This window comes from Gavialis gangeticus, unplaced genomic scaffold, assembly GCF_001723915.1.
Source record: "Gavialis gangeticus isolate Ggan-Ray unplaced genomic scaffold, GavGan_comp1, whole genome shotgun sequence".
Taxonomy (NCBI): Eukaryota; Metazoa; Chordata; order Crocodylia; family Gavialidae; genus Gavialis; species Gavialis gangeticus.
This window is the reverse complement of record NW_017729017.1, coordinates 11,425,880-11,434,651: the sequence shown is the minus strand read 5'-3', so window position 1 is coordinate 11,434,651 and position 8,772 is coordinate 11,425,880. Positions and strand designations below refer to the sequence as shown.

The window sequence follows — 8,772 nt, the reverse complement described above, 5'->3', positions numbered from 1 at the left end:
TGGACACTCAGCCGGATTCAGAGGTATTCTGTTTAACTGTGTGCTTGTGTTTGCAGTTTATTGTTGCTCTGATGAACTGATTCTTGGCATATGAAGATGTCAGCCTGTCCATGCTGATCAACCCAGCCATGTCAGGCGTGTCACGTTAATCTGTGTGTTTGTGTGTGTATGACTGATTTGATAACTGGAGGAACCCAGCAACTGGAGGAGTCCTGCAAGATAGCTTTATTGGGGATGAGGACTTGCAGAAGGGAGAGATACAGCTCTGTATAGAAACACAAGTAACACAAGCAGCACATTGACAGAATTACCAAGACCCTAGAAACGTATCCATAATAAATGAGCACACCCCCAAAGTGATGGGAAATCTTGTAATAAGAGAGAGTGAACTAAATACATCTAAGATGTTAGTTGTCTAAGAGAGACATAATAACTGTAGCGAAGAATTATTTGGCTGAATTGCAGACACTATATCTTCTTCGTCTCTCAGAACTTTGTTTATTTCCTTACCTTATTACATCAAAGTCATGGCAGGAAAGAAATAAAGGAAATTAAAGAATTCATATTAAAACAAGAGACTGTGATTTAGTTTCTGGGTGTAGCTCAACTGGTACAGTCACAATTTGTGGTTGTGTACTGTATATAGAAGGGATTGCATAATAGCTAAAAATAAAGTCTCACTCTTATATTGTGTGTGGGAGGTTTGGGGTGTGTGTGTATGGTGGGGTTTGGGGGATTGTGTGTATGGTGTGGGGTGTGTGTGTGTATTGTGGAGGTGTGTGGGGGCATAGGATATGTTGAGGTGTTTGTATATGTTGGTGGGAGTTATGGAGGGAAGGATGTAAGTGTGTGAGGGAGGGTGGGAGCTGTGGGGACTTCCCACACACTCCCTGATATGGCTTGCAGCCCCCAACTGTTGTCAGCAGCAGCAGGCGGGGGTCCTTAGGGAGCTTGTGCCTGCTGCAGGTGCTAGCACCTGGCGGGGCACAGCTCCAGCCAGTGCTGAGCATAGGGGATGCGGAGCACAGCCTACCCAGCCGCCTCTATCATGTGGGAAAAGCCCTGTGCTGGACTATGCAGGGAAGCAGGGGATGGGGCTCTCTTCATTCCCAGCAGAGTCTGTGGACCTGCACAGCAGGGGGCAGGGAAGGCAGCTGGCTCCAGCACAGCACTTCCGCAAGTACAGGAGCTGTAGGCACGTGGCCCTCATGATACAGGCAGCAGCAGGAGCCAGCTGGGAACTGCAGGGGCCGGGCTGGCTCCTGCTTTGTTCTGTGGTCCTGGTGTTGCAGCTGGGAAACATGTGGTATGACATGGAGCCAGCTGGGCCAGCTGGGCATCTTCTGGCATCTTACGGTTCCTGGCTACAATGCCAGGACTGCATAATGCAGCAGGAGCCAGCCTGGCCCTTGCAGTTCCCAGCTGGATCCTGCTGCCACCACCCCTGACATTCAGTGGCAGTGGGAGGGCCCCACACTCGTGCCCACCCACTACCACTTTCCTCCCTGGGGCTTGCCACTTCTACCTTTCCCCTACTGCTTCCATTTCTTCCCCACCCAGCACCTCTACTCCCTCCCTGCCTGCCCACCCACTGCTCCCCACACCCTGCCAGCCCCTCAGGCAGTGTGCAGTTCCCAGCTACATAGCTAGGACCACACAGTGCAGCAGGAGCCAGCTGAGACCTGTGTGGTGCCAGCTGGGCTGGGCTGGCTCCTGCTACATGGGCTATCCTCTCCTTCCCTCCACTCAGTTCTTATCTGAGTCTCCACTCTTGGGTGGAGGGAGGTGGGAAACAGCCTCAGGGTTGCCAGACTAGATGCCTCTGCTAGGCAGAAGCTTCTGGCTTGGGGGTGGGGGGGTAGGGCCAGGTGGGCCTTGCTGCTGCTGTGGCTAAGGCCTGCCACCATCTCCTCCTGGGTCCTGCGGCCGCTGGTGCCTTGTCATCTTTGACAGGCAGCCACGGGAAGATAATTAATTTTCTAATTTTTTTAGGGGCTCTGCAGGTGGGACGGAATGGCCTGGTGGGCTGGATCTGGCCTACAGGCCATATTTTGCCCACCCCTGCTTTGTAGTGTGGCAAGGCTCCCTGACTTTCTACTGGTAGAACGTAGTGACGGATGTCAGGTGTTGGAACAACAATAGGGGGGGCTGACTTAAGTGTTGCAGGGAGATAATGCTAATTTTTCACAAGGTGGCAGGATTACTTAGTGATTAGATTGGGACTGGCTATTTTACATATACACCAGAGTGCATCAGGAGGAAGCTGGATTGAACGGAGCAGCGTTACACCAGCATAAAACTAACATAGATGTTAGAGCAGTATCCAGATCCTGGGAGTGTAGGACTCTTGACAGGAACATTCTTCTGGTGTCACCCATGTGGAACCAGTGGGGTTACTCCAGGTATTTACTCAAAAACTCTGACACTGACCTGTAGGGTGACTCTGGTTAAATCTATAAAGTGGAGCCAAAAATGCCTGCCTCCCAGGGCATTGATTTTTTGCTTCAAATGCAAGCACAATGGAAGTGGACCCTTCTTTTACTCCCACTAGTTTTACACTGATGTAAATCTGCAAGTTTCTCAAGAATCATTCCTGATTTATGCTGCTGTTGTAATAAGAGTAGACTCAAGAGTCTGTTACATAGATTCTAGTGTACATCCCTACTGTAAATTCAGAGGAAGTCCATGAATTACGCTCCCTTTATTCTTATACTGAGCTAGCAGAGATCTGAATCTGGCCCAATGGCCACATGAGAACAGGGCTTGAGTAAATTTTCTACCTTGTTTTGTTCTTTTCTTATCCTCAGTTGCATGCCCTCTCCCTCTGATTAAGATGGATCTTTTCCTTTGTCAGTTATCTACTGTGCATAATTTAAATCGCTCTTAATATAATTTAATCTTTTTAGAGTTCTGCTGTATTGCTTGTTATTATTGTTAATCTTCCTGGTCTTTGCTCATCTAATTATCTTATTCTGTACTTCACCCTCTAGGCTTTGCAGACCCTTTAGAAACAGGGATTTTATGGTATGCCTCAGTGTAAGAGGGAAGGTGGGGACACTGACTGCTTTCTTTGGGGGTCAGATGCAGTGTGTTTCTTGGAATGTCATCAGCCTCTGCTACAGACATGCTCAGCCTTGTGCCACTGGTGGTTGTGAGAGTGGCCTGTCCAGAATGGGAGAGCTTCTCCTGATTTGAATGCATGTTGCTATATTTAAGAAAAAATCAGCACCCTGGCCACGGGGATTGCTGGTGTTCACATTGCCCTGGTTAGAAAAACAGCAATTGTTTGTTGATCGATTTTGCCATCTTGCTGCAGTTCCAAGGAGCAGTTGTGGGTCACAATTTATTATGATTAATTCAAGAGCAATATACATAATTGCATTTCTGGAGTGCTTTTTTGAGAGCATCTCAAAGTGCTTTATAAGGGCTAGGCAGGCCCACAACCCTCTGAGGAAGTCCCTACTATAATCAGCCCTTTTTTTTTTTACAGCTCAGGCATAGAGACACGCAAGGAGACAGATGCTAGTAGCTTGTTTATCTTTGGAACACCAAGCTTCCATGGTTAGCTGAATAATAAAGGTAGTGGTCACTTAGCTGGCAGGCAGCCATACTTGTTTGCACTCTGAGCACATTTTCTCCTGCATACTGTGACACCCCATTTTGGCACCTGTCTTTTACTTGCCCATTAGCTTCCATTGCAGTACACTCAGACTTCATTTCCTAGGCTGATTCTTGCTTTCATTTACATCAGTCATCAATTACATCTGTTCTTTTACCCTGCTGAAGTTGCCAAGCTGTGACTGAGAGCAGGATTTGGCTCTGGCTGGTGCTTTGCTGAAGCCCAAATGCAGCCTGTAATCTGTAATCAGTTTTCTCCAATGCACTGCTTGTAAGCTAGCCTGTTAGGAGGCCATTACATCTATTCCGTTACCTTTTGTATATGGGCTAGTATCTCTATTCTGATAACATTACGGTCATTTAGACTATAAATGGGTATTTACGCAGCAGGCTGAATTTGCTCTTGACTGCTAAATAGATAGTTTGTTGAGCTCTTAATAAGCACAAGGAAACAAGACTGCTCCCACTAGGAACAGCGACAGGCTCTGTTGTCAGGTGTGCCTGGCACTGGGTGTAACCCATTGGTGAGGTCTTTCGTTAACGGTCTGTGTGCATATTACTGTGATACCCCAATTTACCTGGCAATTATTTTTCCTGTTGTCATTTGCTATAGCTGATGAACCACCAAGGTTTCTTTAAACCCTCCTCCCAGATGCTTTAGTAAGTACTAAATTAAACCAGCATCAGCAAGAAGTGTAATCCTGGGCATGACACTACCTGTGCCCTCACCTGAATAGTGGGATCCTGAGGTACCTGGTAGCCAGTGACCCTGCCAAGCTCCCTGGGTAGCTGCTGCAGGGTCCCCAAGCAGAGAGCCCCCCTTACAATCAAACAACCTTGTAGACCATTATTAAACTATTTACAAGATTTAATTATGTAGCAGCATTAAAAATGGATCCACCTGAAGGAATAGGAAGGGCTGCCCTGCAGAGGGACAGAGTGCAGAGAGACAGAGTTTGTCTCACAAGGGACACCGTTTATCTTGAGGATGAGTAAAGCTGTTTTGCAGATAGCCCTCTTGGAAGTGGGAGGGGTGATGTAACCCCAGCAGGGTTTGAATGAGACGTTAGTAAAAGCCCAGGAAAAGTCCTGGCCTGGGATTGACTGAGAGGCATGGTTAAAAGAGGGGAACAGTTTTCCTGGGGGGGCAGTAAGAGACAGGCTGGAGACCAGGGAAAGGATCTCCCAAACCCACCCCTCCGAGAGCCCCTGGCAGAGCCCTGCAGAAATAGCAGCAGAAGCTGCACTGAGAGGGCTACTACATTCTCCCTCCCTTCCCCTCCAAGCCTTCAGGGGCAGGACAAGGGAGGAGCTGCCTGTGAGGAGACTCTGAGCCTTCTGCAAGCCCCTATGTGGCTGGGTGAGCACCGCAGGGGAGGGGGATGCAGGGCCAGGCGGGAAACTACTTGAGACTGCCCTGGTTTTTCCTCCGAGGCGGCCCTGGGGAGGGGCAGGCTCAGGTGCTGGGAGGAGTCCTGGGCTAGAGAGGCACAGACTGCTCCGGCCACCAGAAGCCTTGGGCCAGGCTGGGGTTAGGGAGGGGCTGCGTTTGTCAGGTGCTGTGAGGCTGTGCTGGGCAGGGGGAACTGTTATAACCTAAAGCCCAGACACTGCTCTTGGCTGAGCCAGGGGAGGGGTCTGGGCAGGAATCAGTTCTCTTGCAGGGACCGCAGGGGAGGAGCCACCGCCTGCTGCACTGAGACCCTTGGAGCTCTTGCAAGAGACACCAGCACCAGGAACCACCCACAGATCCTGTGCCAGGGGCACATATGCAGTCCTGCTCCCTGAGACACCCTGCAAAGGGCAGTATACACAGGGTCCTCAGTACACAGTGTACAAGTTACGGACTGTATAAATAAGTTCTTGATGGTTTATTAGTTGGACTATCAATGTATTTATTTATTGGTTCCTTATTTATCGTGGGTAGTTTGTATACCTTCCCCTACTGTAATGTGTATCCAAGAAGCATTAACCCTTAAGCCACCATCACCAGTCCTGTTCCCAATCAATATCACTCTCTTGTTCCCCACAGGTGCTGCCTCCAGTACAACTTGATGAGACTCTTGATGTGTTCTGAACTGAGGTAGTACCCTTCCCCCATCAGGAGGAACCACCCGGCATGGGCCCCACAATGGGGTCCACGGGGTCCTGAGGCTTCAACTGATGTCAGGCAACCCCAGTACCTAGGCCTAGCCCTTCAGAATAGCCCTCCTCAGACTCACTATTGGGCTTGTGCCAGTGGGCTCATGGCCTTCCTGCTTTGCATGACGAATCCACCTCCATGTGGTACTTCTCTGTGGAGACTCATGAACCCCTTCTCTTGCCAATGGGGTTCCCACCAACTCCCCTACCAGAAGGAGCAAGTTCCGGTGCACAGTCATTTCTGGGCCAAAACGTTAGGTGTGGGCTCCACTGATCCTTCTGTTTGTTCCTCAGTGTACCTTACATATTAAGGAGAATGTAGTTAAACCACTGTGGCTGAGGGTCCTCTTGTAGGTGATAGGGAGTTGTCTGTGATTTCTGGATGCCAGCCATCTGGAAAATTTCTCTTAATAGATGACTTTCAAAGTCTCAGTCGTGATCTGAGTGGATCTGCTCAGGAAGCCATACACCACAAAGTACTTTTCCCATAGAACCTTTGCCATAGTTGTGGTCCTTTGGTCCCTGGTGGGATAGGCCTGGGCATACCTGGTAAAATGATCTGTGACTACTAGTACATTGATGATGTTTTTGCAATCAGTTTCAATAGTTAAAAAGTCAACACACACCAACTCCCAGGGCTTTGAATTGCGGATGGTGTGCAGGTAAGCTATTCTAGTCGGTAGAATTTTCCGCTGCACACAGCATGCACAAGTTTCACATTTCCTTCGGACATTTCTGGCCATCCCAGGCCAATAAAATTGGTCCCAAACCAATGATAGTATTTACTCAACCCCAAGGTGCCTGAGGTCATCATGCAATGCTCTCAGTTCCAGTGCCTGGTATTCGTGGGGTACCACTAGTTGCTTTTGTGTTCTTCCATCAGGGGCAGTTACTACTCAGTGCTGCACTCCTTCTATGACCTTTAGTCAGGGTAATTCACGAAGGAGGTTATGGCCACCAAGTGTTTTAGGCTTGAATTGCTTTCACAGGTCCCTCCCTTTACTTTTTTCTAAAATTTCTTGTATGTCAGAGTCTGCTTCTTGAGCTCACTGCCATCCCACAGCATTGAGTTGTAGCAGCAGAGATTGATCTAGAGTCACAAAACCCACTGTGGCCCATGGGACACCATCTGGTGGCAGGCCCAGCACTTCTGCTGCACATTCGGGTAGACTCTCTGCCATAGACATTCTTCTTTCCTCTAAACCACAAATGCTCTGCACCTCATCCACTGTTACCATTTCTGTTTCCTGCTTATGGGGTTGTCGCAATAAGGCATCAGCATCTGTGTTTTTCTTCCGAGCTCTGTAATGCATGCTGAAGAAGAAATTGGCCAAGCTGCTACCCAGCAGTACCCTGTTGCATCCAGCTTGGCAATTTTTAGCACATAAGTTAGTGGATAGTTATCGGTCCAAACTTCAAACTGGGTTCCATACAGATAGTCCTTGAATTTGTCAATCATCACCCACTTGAGTGCGAGAAACTCTAGTTTATGTGTTGGGTACTGTCTACTAGACCTTGGCTAGCAGAAGCAATGGGTTTTAACTTTCCTTGGTGCTCTTGGTATAGCACAGCCCACAACCCCTCAAGGCTGGCATCCATATGCAATACAAGTGGCCACTGTGGGTCTGCACAAATTAATACCAGGACATGTGTCAAACTGTGGATGAGGGCCCGGAAAGCCCACTCACACTTCTTATCCCATCACAGTCCAAATAACTCTAATGGACCCTGTCAACCCAGGGACCTGCCTGTTCTTGCCTTAGACGAAGCTCCTTTGCCATGGATCTGGCTCTCTTTCATCTGTTAGCCCTGAGCAAGATCATTTAGGGGTTTTGCCAATCTGGCATAGTCCTGAACAAATCATCTCTTTTTCAGTAAACCCCAAGAATCACTTAAGTCCCTGGAAGATTTTTGGCTTTGGCCATATTGCCATGGCAGTGATCTTATTGGGGTCTGTACTGGCTTCCTCCTGGGACACTAAATGTCTAATATAGTTCACTGAAGTCTGGGAAAATTGGTACTTGTCTGGGGTAAGCTTAAGCCCAGCAGCTTGCAATCGATCCAGGATTGTTAACAGTTGTTCTTCGTGCTCCTCTAACGTCTTCCTGAGTACTATGAGGTCATCCAGGTATGCCAATACCTGGGTCATGTTCATGTCTCCCGCTACTGCTGAAATGTAGCAGGGGCACCAGAGATTAACTGCTGAAATGTAGCAGTGGCACCAGAGATCCCCTGGGGCATCCGCTGCTACTTCTGCAGGGCAGCCCTTCCTATTCCTTCAGGTGGGCCCATTTTTCATGCTGCTACAGAAGCAACAAGGTGACTTTTAAGAGTTAGTCCATAAGATAGCAGTCCATTTGTGACCCCTGACAGGGGTCACTCTCATGTCTTAGTTTCACCTCCATACAATGGAGTTAATAATGCAGGTCTCATTTACAGGGTGGTTTGAAGCACATCTCTACAGCGATCACAGAAATCCCACACTGAAAGGTTCTAGATCCATGCAAGGTGTTAATGAGTGCCTACTTGCCAGTGTAATAGCAGTGCTTTGTTTTGCAATAGCACCTTCCATGGGGAACTCACAATCCTGTTTAGGCATTCATAAATCTAGATTCCCAGCATTCCTGAGAGGGAGGTACATGCTGTATTTTCTTGCACAATGCACATCCCCAAATAAGACACAAACCTTGTTTTTGGAAATCAGAATGAAGAACAAAAATATTTTTCAGTGTAATGCCTGAGAGCTAACTGCACGCAGCAGCTCACTTGCCCTCTACCAGCTCAATGGCTCTTCAGGCAAAAGCTACAGAATTAATTCTTTCATAACCATTGCTGAACTAGCAGCAGCTTTTGACTGCCATTTTGGCAGCCATTATAGCTCAGCATCTCCACACTTCTAGTCTAGTGAAGAAAAATCAGTTTCCTTACTTAAGCCATGCACCCCACTTTTGAAGAGTTGATTTCTGAGAAAGGGGTACATTTGTTATGTGAATAAATATGGTATGGGCAGCA

The 8,772-nt window shown here is 48.1% G+C and overlaps 1 long non-coding RNA gene across 1 annotated transcript in view; it reads right to left on the bottom strand.

Moving 5' to 3' along the window:
* The window catches only part of LOC109294666, a 13,856-nt gene extending 5,644 nt beyond the window's left edge, over positions 1-8,212 (bottom strand). The window contains exons 1-2 of the long non-coding RNA XR_002096606.1: positions 8,198-8,212; positions 1,589-1,594 (exon numbers count right to left, since the gene is read on the bottom strand). This is a non-coding gene — a long non-coding RNA (uncharacterized LOC109294666). The remainder of the gene's footprint in view (positions 1-1,588; positions 1,595-8,197) is intronic.
* Between the last annotated feature and the right edge of the window lie 560 nt (positions 8,213-8,772).